This window comes from Triturus cristatus, chromosome 8, assembly GCF_964204655.1.
Source record: "Triturus cristatus chromosome 8, aTriCri1.1, whole genome shotgun sequence".
NCBI classification, from domain to species: domain Eukaryota; kingdom Metazoa; phylum Chordata; class Amphibia; order Caudata; family Salamandridae; genus Triturus; species Triturus cristatus.
The window spans coordinates 737,199,312-737,215,798 of record NC_140591.1 but is presented as its reverse complement, the minus strand read 5'-3'; the positions used below and the strand labels follow the sequence as shown (position 1 = coordinate 737,215,798).

The 16,487-nt window shown below is 41.7% G+C and overlaps 12 non-coding genes across 12 annotated transcripts; all 12 read left to right on the top strand.

The window, feature by feature from the left end:
- Positions 1-722: 722 nt before the first annotated feature.
- TRNAP-UGG (transfer RNA proline (anticodon UGG)) lies at positions 723-794 on the top strand. Its single transcript has one exon. It is a non-coding gene; the product is annotated as a tRNA-Pro (tRNA).
- Positions 795-1,066: 272 nt separating this feature from the next.
- Positions 1,067-1,139, top strand: TRNAV-CAC (transfer RNA valine (anticodon CAC)). Its single transcript has one exon. It is a non-coding gene; the product is annotated as a tRNA-Val (tRNA).
- Positions 1,140-3,119: 1,980 nt separating this feature from the next.
- On the top strand, positions 3,120-3,191 carry TRNAP-UGG (transfer RNA proline (anticodon UGG)). Its single transcript has one exon. It is a non-coding gene; the product is annotated as a tRNA-Pro (tRNA).
- Positions 3,192-5,516: 2,325 nt separating this feature from the next.
- Positions 5,517-5,588, top strand: TRNAP-UGG (transfer RNA proline (anticodon UGG)). The gene has a single exon. It is a non-coding gene; the product is annotated as a tRNA-Pro (tRNA).
- A 272-nt stretch (positions 5,589-5,860) lies between these two features.
- TRNAV-CAC (transfer RNA valine (anticodon CAC)) lies at positions 5,861-5,933 on the top strand. Its single transcript has one exon. It is a non-coding gene; the product is annotated as a tRNA-Val (tRNA).
- A 1,970-nt stretch (positions 5,934-7,903) lies between these two features.
- TRNAP-UGG (transfer RNA proline (anticodon UGG)) lies at positions 7,904-7,975 on the top strand. The gene has a single exon. It is a non-coding gene; the product is annotated as a tRNA-Pro (tRNA).
- A 272-nt stretch (positions 7,976-8,247) lies between these two features.
- On the top strand, positions 8,248-8,320 carry TRNAV-CAC (transfer RNA valine (anticodon CAC)). The gene has a single exon. It is a non-coding gene; the product is annotated as a tRNA-Val (tRNA).
- Positions 8,321-10,300: 1,980 nt separating this feature from the next.
- On the top strand, positions 10,301-10,372 carry TRNAP-UGG (transfer RNA proline (anticodon UGG)). Its single transcript has one exon. It is a non-coding gene; the product is annotated as a tRNA-Pro (tRNA).
- Positions 10,373-12,697: 2,325 nt separating this feature from the next.
- TRNAP-UGG (transfer RNA proline (anticodon UGG)) lies at positions 12,698-12,769 on the top strand. The gene has a single exon. It is a non-coding gene; the product is annotated as a tRNA-Pro (tRNA).
- Positions 12,770-13,041: 272 nt separating this feature from the next.
- On the top strand, positions 13,042-13,114 carry TRNAV-CAC (transfer RNA valine (anticodon CAC)). Its single transcript has one exon. It is a non-coding gene; the product is annotated as a tRNA-Val (tRNA).
- A 1,970-nt stretch (positions 13,115-15,084) lies between these two features.
- TRNAP-UGG (transfer RNA proline (anticodon UGG)) lies at positions 15,085-15,156 on the top strand. Its single transcript has one exon. It is a non-coding gene; the product is annotated as a tRNA-Pro (tRNA).
- Positions 15,157-15,428: 272 nt separating this feature from the next.
- TRNAV-CAC (transfer RNA valine (anticodon CAC)) lies at positions 15,429-15,501 on the top strand. The gene has a single exon. It is a non-coding gene; the product is annotated as a tRNA-Val (tRNA).
- Positions 15,502-16,487: the final 986 nt, after the last annotated feature.

The following is a 16,487-nucleotide window of genomic DNA, read 5'->3' as shown; positions in this document are numbered from 1 at the left end:
AGGCCGAAATTACAGTCACAGAAAATGGCTGCATCTATAGAGAACGCTAAGAAGTGTTGGCAGCTTTTCCTCTGACCCTGGCCACTTTTACAAGCAATCCTATGATAGTCAGCAGGACCCACCCTAAAAAGGAAGGGGCATCCACTTGGACCCTTTCCACCTTTTCTAAATCTCGCCTGATCGAGCCTGATTGAGCACTGATTGAGCAGATAAGCACATGTCATTCTCATTTCAGAAAGGTATTGGTTAGCTTGCTGCTAGCAGCTCAGTTATGTTATGATGTTAGAGGCTATGCAAGGAATGCTTTAGTCCAGCGATATGCAGTTTTTAATGCGCCTTGCATTCAGCAGGAAGATCTTTAGCTTGAATCTGTGGCCTAGGTATTCACCTTGGTATTTCTTTTGGCACAAAGTGAAGGAGTATTTAAGAGAAAATGCACAATGTGTTTCTTATGTTGTTATGAACAACTTGTTACTCTTTCTCATTAAGCTTCAGCCACTGAAGAAATATATAAATAAGGGCTGACTTCCTTTAAGACGTGTCCAAAGCTGGGACGGAATAAAAGGAGACACTTGTAAATGATAGTGCTATCGTTTGAGAAAGGGTAAGTTGAGACTGACTTTCATGCGTATTCACAGACCAAGCATCATAAAGATACCAGCATGATCTTCATTGCGGGCTTAGAGCCGGTATTAGCTTTTGAGAGGTAAGAGGATTTTGAGGGCTCGTTGGTCTAGGGGTATGATTCTCGCTTTGGGTGCGAGAGGTCCCGGGTTCAAATCCCGGACGAGCCCTTTTCTTGGTACTCTTTTCAAGTTGTTTTGAAGTTTGCGTTTCAAAACCAACATCAATTTTTTCTTTGCAGTAGTGGATAATTCTTTGCTAGAGTCTCATGCTTCAGCCCTGCCCAGTCTGAGCTAATACCAAACATCTGGTCTTGCATGGCATGTACGAGCGTTCAGCTAGGGATGTCGGGCAGGTTGCATGAAAGAAATCTAAAGCCAGAGGCCCATGGAATAGCCAGTTCGGAGCAGTTTCATTACAGAAAAATCAACTGTAGGTATCTGTTTCTGTAGTGTAGTGGTTATCACGTTCGCCTCACACGCGAAAGGTCCCCGGTTCGAAACCGGGCAGAAACAGTTGTTATATTGTGTTGGCTACAATGTTGATAGGTGCCGTTTTGCCATGGAATTGTCCAAGCCCTGAAGATTATTTCATGCAATCTCGTTCCAAGAAAGGGAATTCTCTCAAAACACTAAAGTAATCGGCGTGTGGATGTATCTGTTGGTTCTCAGACCTTGCTTTCAAAAGAGCCCTGCAATCGGTTCACTGCTCACCTAGAACAAGCATTAACATGGAGAATTGTTGGCACCAACAGGAATCTTATTTTAGTGGAGTGTTTCTGGCTTTGAGTGCAGAGGCCCTCGGCTCAATTCCAAGATGATCCTTCTCAGGGTGATGATACAAATGCATTGTCACCTTTACGTTTAATGTCAGAATCATTTATTTCCAGTTGGTGGTGTAAGAATGTTTGCAACAGTATGGCGATTTTTCCTAGCCATGCATGAATGAAAGCATATCACTGGCCTTTAGGTGTTTTTCTAATACATTGATATTTGCATCTTCCTTCCTAGCCTGCATGTTTGACTATCTTACAGGCTGCATGTAATAAGTATCACATCAGGGCCCTTCTTCTACTCAATTCACAACTGTTCTATCACGACATAGATAAGAAAGCTGCATCTGCTTTTGTTGTGTAGTGGTAATCAGGTTTACCTGACGTGTGAAAGCCCCATGCTTTGAAAGTACACAGACACAAAGAAACCGATGACTTTTATAAAAAGGTGTCATGTGTGTCTCTTACTTTGCACAAAAAGTGCCAGAGATGACTTCATTTGCAGTCACTTGAAAAGTAGGGATTCTCCAATAAATGGTAAATGGTTGAAACAAATCTGAAGAAATGCATGACATACCTGTGTGTGTGTGTGTATGCATGTATGTATATATAGGGAGAGAGAGAGCGTCAATATAAACAGACTTTATTTCAATCAAGCTGTCTTTTCTATCCTTCAGGAGCAGAATGTTCTGATCATCAGCGCTCCAGAATGTAGTGTTTTCTTGGCAAGCATCACATATTGTGATGTGTTAGCTAAAAGTTCCATATCCTAGAGACTGATATATTCCTCTGTACTTGTACCTTGGGGATTCATCAAAACCTGGCATCATAAGCAGCTTTCTACTGCCACAGACTGGACAGCGAAACAATTTAAAATATCCCAGAAAAAGAAAATAAGCATGCTTAATCAGAGCTTTCTGGACAGGAAGGACATTTGAGCAAGTGAGGAATAAGCACTGCTTTTGTTAATTTGCATAGGCAGAATAGAGACTTCTGGGAAAAGGCCGAAATTACAGTCACAGAAAATGGCTGCATCTATAGAGAACGCTAAGAAGTGTTGGCAGCTTTTCCTCTGACCCTGGCCACTTTTACAAGCAATCCTATGATAGTCAGCAGGACCCACCCTAAAAAGGAAGGGGCATCCACTTGGACCCTTTCCACCTTTTCTAAATCTCGCCTGATCGAGCCTGATTGAGCACTGATTGAGCAGATAAGCACATGTCATTCTCATTTCAGAAAGGTATTGGTTAGCTTGCTGCTAGCAGCTCAGTTATGTTATGATGTTAGAGGCTATGCAAGGAATGCTTTAGTCCAGCGATATGCAGTTTTTATTGCGCCTTGCATTCAGCAGGAAGATCTTTAGCTTGAATCTGTGGCCTAGGTATTCACCTTGGTATTTCTTTTGGCACAAAGTGAAGGAGTATTTGAGAGAAAATGCACAATGTGTTTCTTATGTTGTTATGAACAACTTGTTACTCTTTCTCATTAAGCTTCAGCCACTGCAGAAATATATAAATAAGGGCTGACTTCCTGTAAGACGTGTCCAAAGCTGGGACGGAATAAAAGGAGACACTTGTAAATGATAGTGCTATCGTTTGAGAAAGGGTAAGTTGAGACTGACTTTCATGCGTATTCACAGACCAAGCATCATAAAGATACCAGCATGATCTTCATTGCGGGCTTAGAGCCGGTATTAGCTTTTGAGAGGTAAGAGAATTTTGAGGGCTCGTTGGTCTAGGGGTATGATTCTCGCTTTGGGTGCGAGAGGTCCCGGGTTCAAATCCCGGACGAGCCCTTTTCTTGGTACTCTTTTCAAGTTGTTTTGAAGTTTGCGTTTCAAAACCAACATCAATTTTTTCTTTGCAGTAGTGGATAATTCTTTGCTAGAGTCTCATGCTTCAGCCCTGCCCAGTCTGAGCTAATACCAAACATCTGGTCTTGCATGGCATGTACGAGCGTTCAGCTAGGGATGTCGGGCAGGTTGCATGAAAGAAATCTAAAGCCAGAGGCCCATGGAATAGCCAGTTCGGAGCAGTTTCATTACAGAAAAATCAACTGTAGGTATCTGTTTCTGTAGTGTAGTGGTTATCAAGTTCGCCTCACACGCGAAAGGTCCCCGGTTCGAAACCGGGCAGAAACAGTTGTTATATTGTGTTGGCTACAATGTTGATAGGTGCCGTTTTGCCATGGAATTGTCCAAGCCCTGAAGATTATTTCATGCAATCTCGTTCCAAGAAAGGGAATTCTCTCAAAACACTAAAGTAATCGGCGTGTGGATGTATCTGTTGGTTCTCAGACCTTGCTTTCAAAAGAGCCCTGTAATCGGTTCACTGCTCACCTAGAACAAGCATTAACATGGAGAATTGTTGGCACCAACAGGAATCTTATTTTAGTGGAGTGTTTCTGGCTTTGAGTGCAGAGGCCCTCGGCTCAATTCCAAGATGATCCTTCTCAAGGTGATGATACAAATGCATTCTCACCTTTACGTTTAATGTCAGAATCATTTATTTCCAGTTGGTGGTGTAAGAATGTTTGCAACAGTATGGCGATTTTTCCTAGCCATGCATGAATGAAAGCATATCACTCGCCTTTAGGTGTTTTTCTAATACATTGATATTTGCATCTTCCTTCCTAGCCTGCATGTTTGACTATCTTACAGGCTGCATGTAATAAGTATCACATCAGGGCCCTTCTTCTACTCAATTCACAACTGTTCTATCACGACATAGATAAGAAAGCTGCATCTGCTTTTGTTGTGTAGTGGTAATCAGGTTTACCTGACGTGTGAAAGCCCCATGCTTTGAAAGTACACAGTAACAAAGAAACCGATGACTTTTATAATAAGGTGTCATGTGTGTCTCTTACTTTGCACAAAAAGTACCAGAGATGACTTCATTTGCAGTCACTTGAAAAGTAGGGATTCTCCAATAAATGGTAAATGGTTGAAACAAATCTGAAGAAATGCATGACATACCTGTGTGTGTGTGTGTATGCATGTATGTATATATAGGGAGAGAGAGAGCGTCAATATAAACAGACTTTATTTCAATCAAGCTGTCTTTTCTATCCTTCAGGAGCAGAATGTTCTGATCATCAGCGCTCCAGAATGTAGTGTTTTCTTGGCAAGCATCACATATTGTGATGTGTTAGCTAAAAGTTCCATATCCTAGAGACTGATATATTCCTCTGTACTTGTACCTTGGGGATTCATCAAAACCTGGCATCATAAGCAGCTTTCTACTGCCACAGACTGGACAGCGAAACAATTTAAAATATCCCAGAAAAAGAAAATAAGCATGCTTAATCAGAGCTTTCTGGACAGGAAGGACATTTGAGCAAGTGAGGAATAAGCACTGCTTTTGTTAATTTGCATAGGCAGAATAGAGACTTCTGGGAAAAGGCCGAAATTACAGTCACAGAAAATGGCTGCATCTATAGAGAACGCTAAGAAGTGTTGGCAGCTTTTCCTCTGACCCTGGCCACTTTTACAAGCAATCCTATGATAGTCAGCAGGACCCACCCTAAAAAGGAAGGGGCATCCACTTGGACCCTTTCCACCTTTTCTAAATCTCGCCTGATCGAGCCTGATTGAGCACTGATTGAGCAGATAAGCACATGTCATTCTCATTTCAGAAAGGTATTGGTTAGCTTCCTGCTAGCAGCTCAGTTATGTTATGATGTTAGAGGCTATGCAAGGAATGCTTTAGTCCAGCGATATGCAGTTTTTATTGCGCCTTGCATTCAGCAGGAAGATCTTTAGCTTGAATCTGTGGCCTAGGTATTCACCTTGGTATTTCTTTTGGCACAAAGTGAAGGAGTATTTAAGAGAAAATGCACAATGTGTTTCTTATGTTGTTATGAACAACTTGTTACTCTTTCTCATTAAGCTTCAGCCACTGAAGAAATATATAAATAAGGGCTGACTTCCTGTAAGACGTGTCCAAAGCTGGGACGGAATAAAAGGAGACACTTGTAAATGATAGTGCTATCGTTTGAGAAAGGGTAAGTTGAGACTGACTTTCATGCGTATTCACAGACCAAGCATCATAAAGATACCAGCATGATCTTCATTGCGGGCTTAGAGCCGGTATTAGCTTTTGAGAGGTAAGAGGATTTTGAGGGCTCGTTGGTCTAGGGGTATGATTCTCGCTTTGGGTGCGAGAGGTCCCGGGTTCAAATCCCGGACGAGCCCTTTTCTTGGTACTCTTTTCAAGTTGTTTTGAAGTTTGCGTTTCAAAACCAACATCAATTTTTTCTTTGCAGTAGTGGATAATTCTTTGCTAGAGTCTCATGCTTCAGCCCTGCCCAGTCTGAGCTAATACCAAACATCTGGTCTTGCATGGCATGTACGAGCGTTCAGCTAGGGATGTCGGGCAGGTTGCATGAAAGAAATCTAAAGCCAGAGGCCCATGGAATAGCCAGTTCGGAGCAGTTTCATTACAGAAAAATCAACTGTAGGTATCTGTTTCTGTAGTGTAGTGGTTATCACGTTCGCCTCACACGCGAAAGGTCCCCGGTTCGAAACCGGGCAGAAACAGTTGTTATATTGTGTTGGCTACAATGTTGATAGGTGCTGTTTTGCCATGGAATTGTCCAAGCCCTGAAGATTATTTCATGCAATCTCGTTCCAAGAAAGGGAATTCTCTCAAAACACTAAAGTAATCGGCGTGTGGATGTATCTGTTGGTTCTCAGACCTTGCTTTCAAAAGAGCCCTGCAATCGGTTCACTGCTCACCTAGAACAAGCATTAACATGGAGAATTGTTGGCACCAACAGGAATCTTATTTTAGTGGAGTGTTTCTGGCTTTGAGTGCAGAGGCCCTCGGCTCAATTCCAAGATGATCCTTCTCAAGGTGATGATACAAATGCATTGTCACCTTTACGTTTAATGTCAGAATCATTTATTTCCAGTTGGTGGTGTAAGAATGTTTGCAACAGTATGGCGATTTTTCCTAGCCATGCATGAATGAAAGCATATCACTCGCCTTTAGGTGTTTTTCTAATACATTGATATTTGCATCTTCCTTCTTAGCCTGCATGTTTGACTATCTTACAGGCTGCATGTAATAAGTATCACATCAGGGCCCTTCTTCTACTCAATTCACAACTGTTCTGTCACGACATAGATAAGAAAGCTGCATCTGCTTTTGTTGTGTAGTGGTAATCAGGTTTACCTGACGTGTGAAAGCCCCATGCTTTGAAAGTACACAGTAACAAAGAAACTGATGACTTTTATAAAAAGGTGTCATGTGTGTCTCTTACTTTGCACAAAAAGTGCCAGAGATGACTTCATTTGCAGTCACTTGAAAAGTAGGGATTCTCCAATAAATGGTAAATGGTTGAAACAAATCTGAAGAAATGCATGACATACCTGTGTGTGTGTGTGTACGCATGTATGTATATATAGGGAGAGAGAGAGCGTCAATATAAACAGACTTTATTTCAATCAAGCTGTCTTTTCTATCCTTCAGGAGCAGAATGTTCTGATCATCAGCGCTCCAGAATGTAGTGTTTTCTTGGCAAGCATCACATATTGTGATGTGTTAGCTAAAAGTTCCATATCCTAGAGACTGATATATTCCTCTGTACTTGTACCTTGGGGATTCATCAAAACCTGGCATCATAAGCAGCTTTCTACTGCCACAGACTGGACAGCGAAACAATTTAAAATATCCCAGAAAAAGAAAATAAGCATGCTTAATCAGAGCTTTCTGGACAGGAAGGACATTTGAGCAAGTGAGGAATAAGCACTGCTTTTGTTAATTTGCATAGGCAGAATAGAGACTTCTGGGAAAAGGCCGAAATTACAGTCACAGAAAATGGCTGCATCTATAGAGAACGCTAAGAAGTGTTGGCAGCTTTTCCTCTGACCATGGCCACTTTTACAAGCAATCCTATGATAGTCAGCAGGACCCACCCTAAAAAGGAAGGGGCATCCACTTGGACCCTTTCCACCTTTTCTAAATCTCGCCTGATCGAGCACTGATTGAGCAGATAAGCACATGTAATTCTCATTTCAGAAAGGTATTGGTTAGCTTGCTGCTAGCAGCTCAGTTATGTTATGATGTTAGAGGCTATGCAAGGAATGCTTTAGTCCAGCGATATGCAGTTTTTAATGCGCCTTGCATTCAGCAGGAAGATCTTTAGCTTGAATCTGTGGCCTAGGTATTCACCTTGGTATTTCTTTTGGCACAAAGTGAAGGAGTATTTAAGAGAAAATGCACAATGTGTTTCTTATGTTGTTATGAACAACTTGTTACTCTTTCTCATTAAGCTTCAGCCACTGAAGAAATATATAAATAAGGGCTGACTTCCTGTAAGACGTGTCCAAAGCTGGGACGGAATAAAAGGAGACACTTGTAAATGATAGTGCTATCGTTTGAGAAAGGGTAAGTTGAGACTGACTTTCATGCGTATTCACAGACCAAGCATCATAAAGATACCAGCATGATCTTCATTGCGGGCTTAGAGCCGGTATTAGCTTTTGAGAGGTAAGAGGATTTTGAGGGCTCGTTGGTCTAGGGGTATGATTCTCGCTTTGGGTGCGAGAGGTCCCGGGTTCAAATCCCGGACGAGCCCTTTTCTTGGTACTCTTTTCAAGTTGTTTTGAAGTTTGCGTTTCAAAACCAACATCAATTTTTTCTTTGCAGTAGTGGATAATTCTTTGCTAGAGTCTCATGCTTCAGCCCTGCCCAGTCTGAGCTAATACCAAACATCTGGTCTTGCATGGCATGTACGAGCGTTCAGCTAGGGATGTCGGGCAGGTTGCATGAAAGAAATCTAAAGCCAGAGGCCCATGGAATAGCCAGTTCGGAGCAGTTTCATTACAGAAAAATCAACTGTAGGTATCTGTTTCTGTAGTGTAGTGGTTATCACGTTCGCCTCACACGCGAAAGGTCCCCGGTTCGAAACCGGGCAGAAACAGTTGTTATATTGTGTTGGCTACAATGTTGATAGGTGCTGTTTTGCCATGGAATTGTCCAAGCCCTGAAGATTATTTCATGCAATCTCGTTCCAAGAAAGGGAATTCTCTCAAAACACTAAAGTAATCGGCGTGTGGATGTATCTGTTGGTTCTCAGACCTTGCTTTCAAAAGAGCCCTGCAATCGGTTCACTGCTCACCTAGAACAAGCATTAACATGGAGAATTGTTGGCACCAACAGGAATCTTATTTTAGTGGAGTGTTTCTGGCTTTGAGTGCAGAGGCCCTCGGCTCAATTCCAAGATGATCCTTCTCAAGGTGATGATACAAATGCATTGTCACCTTTACGTTTAATGTCAGAATCATTTATTTCCAGTTGGTGGTGTAAGAATGTTTGCAACAGTATGGCGATTTTTCCTAGCCATGCATGAATGAAAGCATATCACTCGCCTTTAGGTGTTTTTCTAATACATTGATATTTGCATCTTCCTTCCTAGCCTGCATGTTTGACTATCTTACAGGCTGCATGTAATAAGTATCACATCAGGGCCCTTCTTCTACTCAATTCACAACTGTTCTATCACGACATAGATAAGAAAGCTGCATCTGCTTTTGTTGTGTAGTGGTAATCAGGTTTACCTGACGTGTGAAAGCCCCATGCTTTGAAAGTACACAGTAACAAAGAAACCGATGACTTTTATAAAAAGGTGTCATGTGTGTCTCTTACTTTGCACAAAAAGTGCCAGAGATGACTTCATTTGCAGTCACTTGAAAAGTAGGGATTCTCCAATAAATGGTAAATGGTTGAAACAAATCTGAAGAAATGCATGACATACCTGTGTGTGTGTGTGTATGCATGTATGTATATATAGGGAGAGAGAGAGCGTCAATATAAACAGACTTTATTTCAATCAAGCTGTCTTTTCTATCCTTCAGGAGCAGAATGTTCTGATCATCAGCGCTCCAGAATGTAGTGTTTTCTTGGCAAGCATCACATATTGTGATGTGTTAGCTAAAAGTTCCATATCCTAGAGACTGATATATTCCTCTGTACTTGTACCTTGGGGATTCATCAAAACCTGGCATCATAAGCAGCTTTCTACTGCCACAGACTGGACAGCGAAACAATTTAAAATATCCCAGAAAAAGAAAATAAGCATGCTTAATCAGAGCTTTCTGGACAGGAAGGACATTTGAGCAAGTGAGGAATAAGCACTGCTTTTGTTAATTTGCATAGGCAGAATAGAGACTTCTGGGAAAAGGCCGAAATTACAGTCACAGAAAATGGCTGCATCTATAGAGAACGCTAAGAAGTGTTGGCAGCTTTTCCTCTGACCCTGGCCACTTTTACAAGCAATCCTATGATAGTCAGCAGGACCCACCCTAAAAAGGAAGGGGCATCCACTTGGACCCTTTCCACCTTTTCTAAATCTCGCCTGATCGAGCCTGATTGAGCACTGATTGAGCAGATAAGCACATGTCATTCTCATTTCAGAAAGGTATTGGTTAGCTTGCTGCTAGCAGCTCAGTTATGTTATGATGTTAGAGGCTATGCAAGGAATGCTTTAGTCCAGCGATATGCAGTTTTTATTGCGCCTTGCATTCAGCAGGAAGATCTTTAGCTTGAATCTGTGGCCTAGGTATTCACCTTGGTATTTCTTTTGGCACAAAGTGAAGGAGTATTTGAGAGAAAATGCACAATGTGTTTCTTATGTTGTTATGAACAACTTGTTACTCTTTCTCATTAAGCTTCAGCCACTGCAGAAATATATAAATAAGGGCTGACTTCCTGTAAGACGTGTCCAAAGCTGGGACGGAATAAAAGGAGACACTTGTAAATGATAGTGCTATCGTTTGAGAAAGGGTAAGTTGAGACTGACTTTCATGCGTATTCACAGACCAAGCATCATAAAGATACCAGCATGATCTTCATTGCGGGCTTAGAGCCGGTATTAGCTTTTGAGAGGTAAGAGAATTTTGAGGGCTCGTTGGTCTAGGGGTATGATTCTCGCTTTGGGTGCGAGAGGTCCCGGGTTCAAATCCCGGACGAGCCCTTTTCTTGGTACTCTTTTCAAGTTGTTTTGAAGTTTGCGTTTCAAAACCAACATCAATTTTTTCTTTGCAGTAGTGGATAATTCTTTGCTAGAGTCTCATGCTTCAGCCCTGCCCAGTCTGAGCTAATACCAAACATCTGGTCTTGCATGGCATGTACGAGCGTTCAGCTAGGGATGTCGGGCAGGTTGCATGAAAGAAATCTAAAGCCAGAGGCCCATGGAATAGCCAGTTCGGAGCAGTTTCATTACAGAAAAATCAACTGTAGGTATCTGTTTCTGTAGTGTAGTGGTTATCAAGTTCGCCTCACACGCGAAAGGTCCCCGGTTCGAAACCGGGCAGAAACAGTTGTTATATTGTGTTGGCTACAATGTTGATAGGTGCCGTTTTGCCATGGAATTGTCCAAGCCCTGAAGATTATTTCATGCAATCTCGTTCCAAGAAAGGGAATTCTCTCAAAACACTAAAGTAATCGGCGTGTGGATGTATCTGTTGGTTCTCAGACCTTGCTTTCAAAAGAGCCCTGTAATCGGTTCACTGCTCACCTAGAACAAGCATTAACATGGAGAATTGTTGGCACCAACAGGAATCTTATTTTAGTGGAGTGTTTCTGGCTTTGAGTGCAGAGGCCCTCGGCTCAATTCCAAGATGATCCTTCTCAAGGTGATGATACAAATGCATTCTCACCTTTACGTTTAATGTCAGAATCATTTATTTCCAGTTGGTGGTGTAAGAATGTTTGCAACAGTATGGCGATTTTTCCTAGCCATGCATGAATGAAAGCATATCACTCGCCTTTAGGTGTTTTTCTAATACATTGATATTTGCATCTTCCTTCCTAGCCTGCATGTTTGACTATCTTACAGGCTGCATGTAATAAGTATCACATCAGGGCCCTTCTTCTACTCAATTCACAACTGTTCTATCACGACATAGATAAGAAAGCTGCATCTGCTTTTGTTGTGTAGTGGTAATCAGGTTTACCTGACGTGTGAAAGCCCCATGCTTTGAAAGTACACAGTAACAAAGAAACCGATGACTTTTATAATAAGGTGTCATGTGTGTCTCTTACTTTGCACAAAAAGTACCAGAGATGACTTCATTTGCAGTCACTTGAAAAGTAGGGATTCTCCAATAAATGGTAAATGGTTGAAACAAATCTGAAGAAATGCATGACATACCTGTGTGTGTGTGTGTATGCATGTATGTATATATAGGGAGAGAGAGAGCGTCAATATAAACAGACTTTATTTCAATCAAGCTGTCTTTTCTATCCTTCAGGAGCAGAATGTTCTGATCATCAGCGCTCCAGAATGTAGTGTTTTCTTGGCAAGCATCACATATTGTGATGTGTTAGCTAAAAGTTCCATATCCTAGAGACTGATATATTCCTCTGTACTTGTACCTTGGGGATTCATCAAAACCTGGCATCATAAGCAGCTTTCTACTGCCACAGACTGGACAGCGAAACAATTTAAAATATCCCAGAAAAAGAAAATAAGCATGCTTAATCAGAGCTTTCTGGACAGGAAGGACATTTGAGCAAGTGAGGAATAAGCACTGCTTTTGTTAATTTGCATAGGCAGAATAGAGACTTCTGGGAAAAGGCCGAAATTACAGTCACAGAAAATGGCTGCATCTATAGAGAACGCTAAGAAGTGTTGGCAGCTTTTCCTCTGACCCTGGCCACTTTTACAAGCAATCCTATGATAGTCAGCAGGACCCACCCTAAAAAGGAAGGGGCATCCACTTGGACCCTTTCCACCTTTTCTAAATCTCGCCTGATCGAGCCTGATTGAGCACTGATTGAGCAGATAAGCACATGTCATTCTCATTTCAGAAAGGTATTGGTTAGCTTCCTGCTAGCAGCTCAGTTATGTTATGATGTTAGAGGCTATGCAAGGAATGCTTTAGTCCAGCGATATGCAGTTTTTATTGCGCCTTGCATTCAGCAGGAAGATCTTTAGCTTGAATCTGTGGCCTAGGTATTCACCTTGGTATTTCTTTTGGCACAAAGTGAAGGAGTATTTAAGAGAAAATGCACAATGTGTTTCTTATGTTGTTATGAACAACTTGTTACTCTTTCTCATTAAGCTTCAGCCACTGAAGAAATATATAAATAAGGGCTGACTTCCTGTAAGACGTGTCCAAAGCTGGGACGGAATAAAAGGAGACACTTGTAAATGATAGTGCTATCGTTTGAGAAAGGGTAAGTTGAGACTGACTTTCATGCGTATTCACAGACCAAGCATCATAAAGATACCAGCATGATCTTCATTGCGGGCTTAGAGCCGGTATTAGCTTTTGAGAGGTAAGAGGATTTTGAGGGCTCGTTGGTCTAGGGGTATGATTCTCGCTTTGGGTGCGAGAGGTCCCGGGTTCAAATCCCGGACGAGCCCTTTTCTTGGTACTCTTTTCAAGTTGTTTTGAAGTTTGCGTTTCAAAACCAACATCAATTTTTTCTTTGCAGTAGTGGATAATTCTTTGCTAGAGTCTCATGCTTCAGCCCTGCCCAGTCTGAGCTAATACCAAACATCTGGTCTTGCATGGCATGTACGAGCGTTCAGCTAGGGATGTCGGGCAGGTTGCATGAAAGAAATCTAAAGCCAGAGGCCCATGGAATAGCCAGTTCGGAGCAGTTTCATTACAGAAAAATCAACTGTAGGTATCTGTTTCTGTAGTGTAGTGGTTATCACGTTCGCCTCACACGCGAAAGGTCCCCGGTTCGAAACCGGGCAGAAACAGTTGTTATATTGTGTTGGCTACAATGTTGATAGGTGCCGTTTTGCCATGGAATTGTCCAAGCCCTGAAGATTATTTCATGCAATCTCGTTCCAAGAAAGGGAATTCTCTCAAAACACTAAAGTAATCGGCGTGTGGATGTATCTGTTGGTTCTCAGACCTTGCTTTCAAAAGAGCCCTGCAATCGGTTCACTGCTCACCTAGAACAAGCATTAACATGGAGAATTGTTGGCACCAACAGGAATCTTATTTTAGTGGAGTGTTTCTGGCTTTGAGTGCAGAGGCCCTCGGCTCAATTCCAAGATGATCCTTCTCAAGGTGATGATACAAATGCATTGTCACCTTTACGTTTAATGTCAGAATCATTTATTTCCAGTTGGTGGTGTAAGAATGTTTGCAACAGTATGGCGATTTTTCCTAGCCATGCATGAATGAAAGCATATCACTCGCCTTTAGGTGTTTTTCTAATACATTGATATTTGCATCTTCCTTCTTAGCCTGCATGTTTGACTATCTTACAGGCTGCATGTAATAAGTATCACATCAGGGCCCTTCTTCTACTCAATTCACAACTGTTCTGTCACGACATAGATAAGAAAGCTGCATCTGCTTTTGTTGTGTAGTGGTAATCAGGTTTACCTGACGTGTGAAAGCCCCATGCTTTGAAAGTACACAGTAACAAAGAAACTGATGACTTTTATAAAAAGGTGTCATGTGTGTCTCTTACTTTGCACAAAAAGTGCCAGAGATGACTTCATTTGCAGTCACTTGAAAAGTAGGGATTCTCCAATAAATGGTAAATGGTTGAAACAAATCTGAAGAAATGCATGACATACCTGTGTGTGTGTGTGTACGCATGTATGTATATATAGGGAGAGAGAGAGCGTCAATATAAACAGACTTTATTTCAATCAAGCTGTCTTTTCTATCCTTCAGGAGCAGAATGTTCTGATCATCAGCGCTCCAGAATGTAGTGTTTTCTTGGCAAGCATCACATATTGTGATGTGTTAGCTAAAAGTTCCATATCCTAGAGACTGATATATTCCTCTGTACTTGTACCTTGGGGATTCATCAAAACCTGGCATCATAAGCAGCTTTCTACTGCCACAGACTGGACAGCGAAACAATTTAAAATATCCCAGAAAAAGAAAATAAGCATGCTTAATCAGAGCTTTCTGGACAGGAAGGACATTTGAGCAAGTGAGGAATAAGCACTGCTTTTGTTAATTTGCATAGGCAGAATAGAGACTTCTGGGAAAAGGCCGAAATTACAGTCACAGAAAATGGCTGCATCTATAGAGAACGCTAAGAAGTGTTGGCAGCTTTTCCTCTGACCATGGCCACTTTTACAAGCAATCCTATGATAGTCAGCAGGACCCACCCTAAAAAGGAAGGGGCATCCACTTGGACCCTTTCCACCTTTTCTAAATCTCGCCTGATCGAGCACTGATTGAGCAGATAAGCACATGTAATTCTCATTTCAGAAAGGTATTGGTTAGCTTGCTGCTAGCAGCTCAGTTATGTTATGATGTTAGAGGCTATGCAAGGAATGCTTTAGTCCAGCGATATGCAGTTTTTAATGCGCCTTGCATTCAGCAGGAAGATCTTTAGCTTGAATCTGTGGCCTAGGTATTCACCTTGGTATTTCTTTTGGCACAAAGTGAAGGAGTATTTAAGAGAAAATGCACAATGTGTTTCTTATGTTGTTATGAACAACTTGTTACTCTTTCTCATTAAGCTTCAGCCACTGAAGAAATATATAAATAAGGGCTGACTTCCTGTAAGACGTGTCCAAAGCTGGGACGGAATAAAAGGAGACACTTGTAAATGATAGTGCTATCGTTTGAGAAAGGGTAAGTTGAGACTGACTTTCATGCGTATTCACAGACCAAGCATCATAAAGATACCAGCATGATCTTCATTGCGGGCTTAGAGCCGGTATTAGCTTTTGAGAGGTAAGAGGATTTTGAGGGCTCGTTGGTCTAGGGGTATGATTCTCGCTTTGGGTGCGAGAGGTCCCGGGTTCAAATCCCGGACGAGCCCTTTTCTTGGTACTCTTTTCAAGTTGTTTTGAAGTTTGCGTTTCAAAACCAACATCAATTTTTTCTTTGCAGTAGTGGATAATTCTTTGCTAGAGTCTCATGCTTCAGCCCTGCCCAGTCTGAGCTAATACCAAACATCTGGTCTTGCATGGCATGTACGAGCGTTCAGCTAGGGATGTCGGGCAGGTTGCATGAAAGAAATCTAAAGCCAGAGGCCCATGGAATAGCCAGTTCGGAGCAGTTTCATTACAGAAAAATCAACTGTAGGTATCTGTTTCTGTAGTGTAGTGGTTATCACGTTCGCCTCACACGCGAAAGGTCCCCGGTTCGAAACCGGGCAGAAACAGTTGTTATATTGTGTTGGCTACAATGTTGATAGGTGCCGTTTTGCCATGGAATTGTCCAAGCCCTGAAGATTATTTCATGCAATCTCGTTCCAAGAAAGGGAATTCTCTCAAAACACTAAAGTAATCGGCGTGTGGATGTATCTGTTGGTTCTCAGACCTTGCTTTCAAAAGAGCCCTGCAATCGGTTCACTGCTCACCTAGAACAAGCATTAACATGGAGAATTGTTGGCACCAACAGGAATCTTATTTTAGTGGAGTGTTTCTGGCTTTGAGTGCAGAGGCCCTCGGCTCAATTCCAAGATGATCCTTCTCAGGGTGATGATACAAATGCATTGTCACCTTTACGTTTAATGTCAGAATCATTTATTTCCAGTTGGTGGTGTAAGAATGTTTGCAACAGTATGGCGATTTTTCCTAGCCATGCATGAATGAAAGCATATCACTCGCCTTTAGGTGTTTTTCTAATACATTGATATTTGCATCTTCCTTCCTAGCCTGCATGTTTGACTATCTTACAGGCTGCATGTAATAAGTATCACATCAGGGCCCTTCTTCTACTCAATTCACAACTGTTCTATCACGACATAGATAAGAAAGCTGCATCTGCTTTTGTTGTGTAGTGGTAATCAGGTTTACCTGACGTGTGAAAGCCCCATGCTTTGAAAGTACACAGTAACAAAGAAACCGATGACTTTTATAAAAAGGTGTCATGTGTGTCTCTTACTTTGCACAAAAAGTGCCAGAGATGACTTCATTTGCAGTCACTTGAAAAGTAGGGATTCTCCAATAAATGGTAAATGGTTGAAACAAATCTGAAGAAATGCATGACATACCTGTGTGTGTGTGTGTATGCATGTATGTATATATAGGGAGAGAGAGAGCGTCAATATAAACAGACTTTATTTCAATCAAGCTGTCTTTTCTATCCTTCAGGAGCAGAATGTTCTGATCATCAGCGCTCCAGAATGTAGTGTTTTCTTGGCAA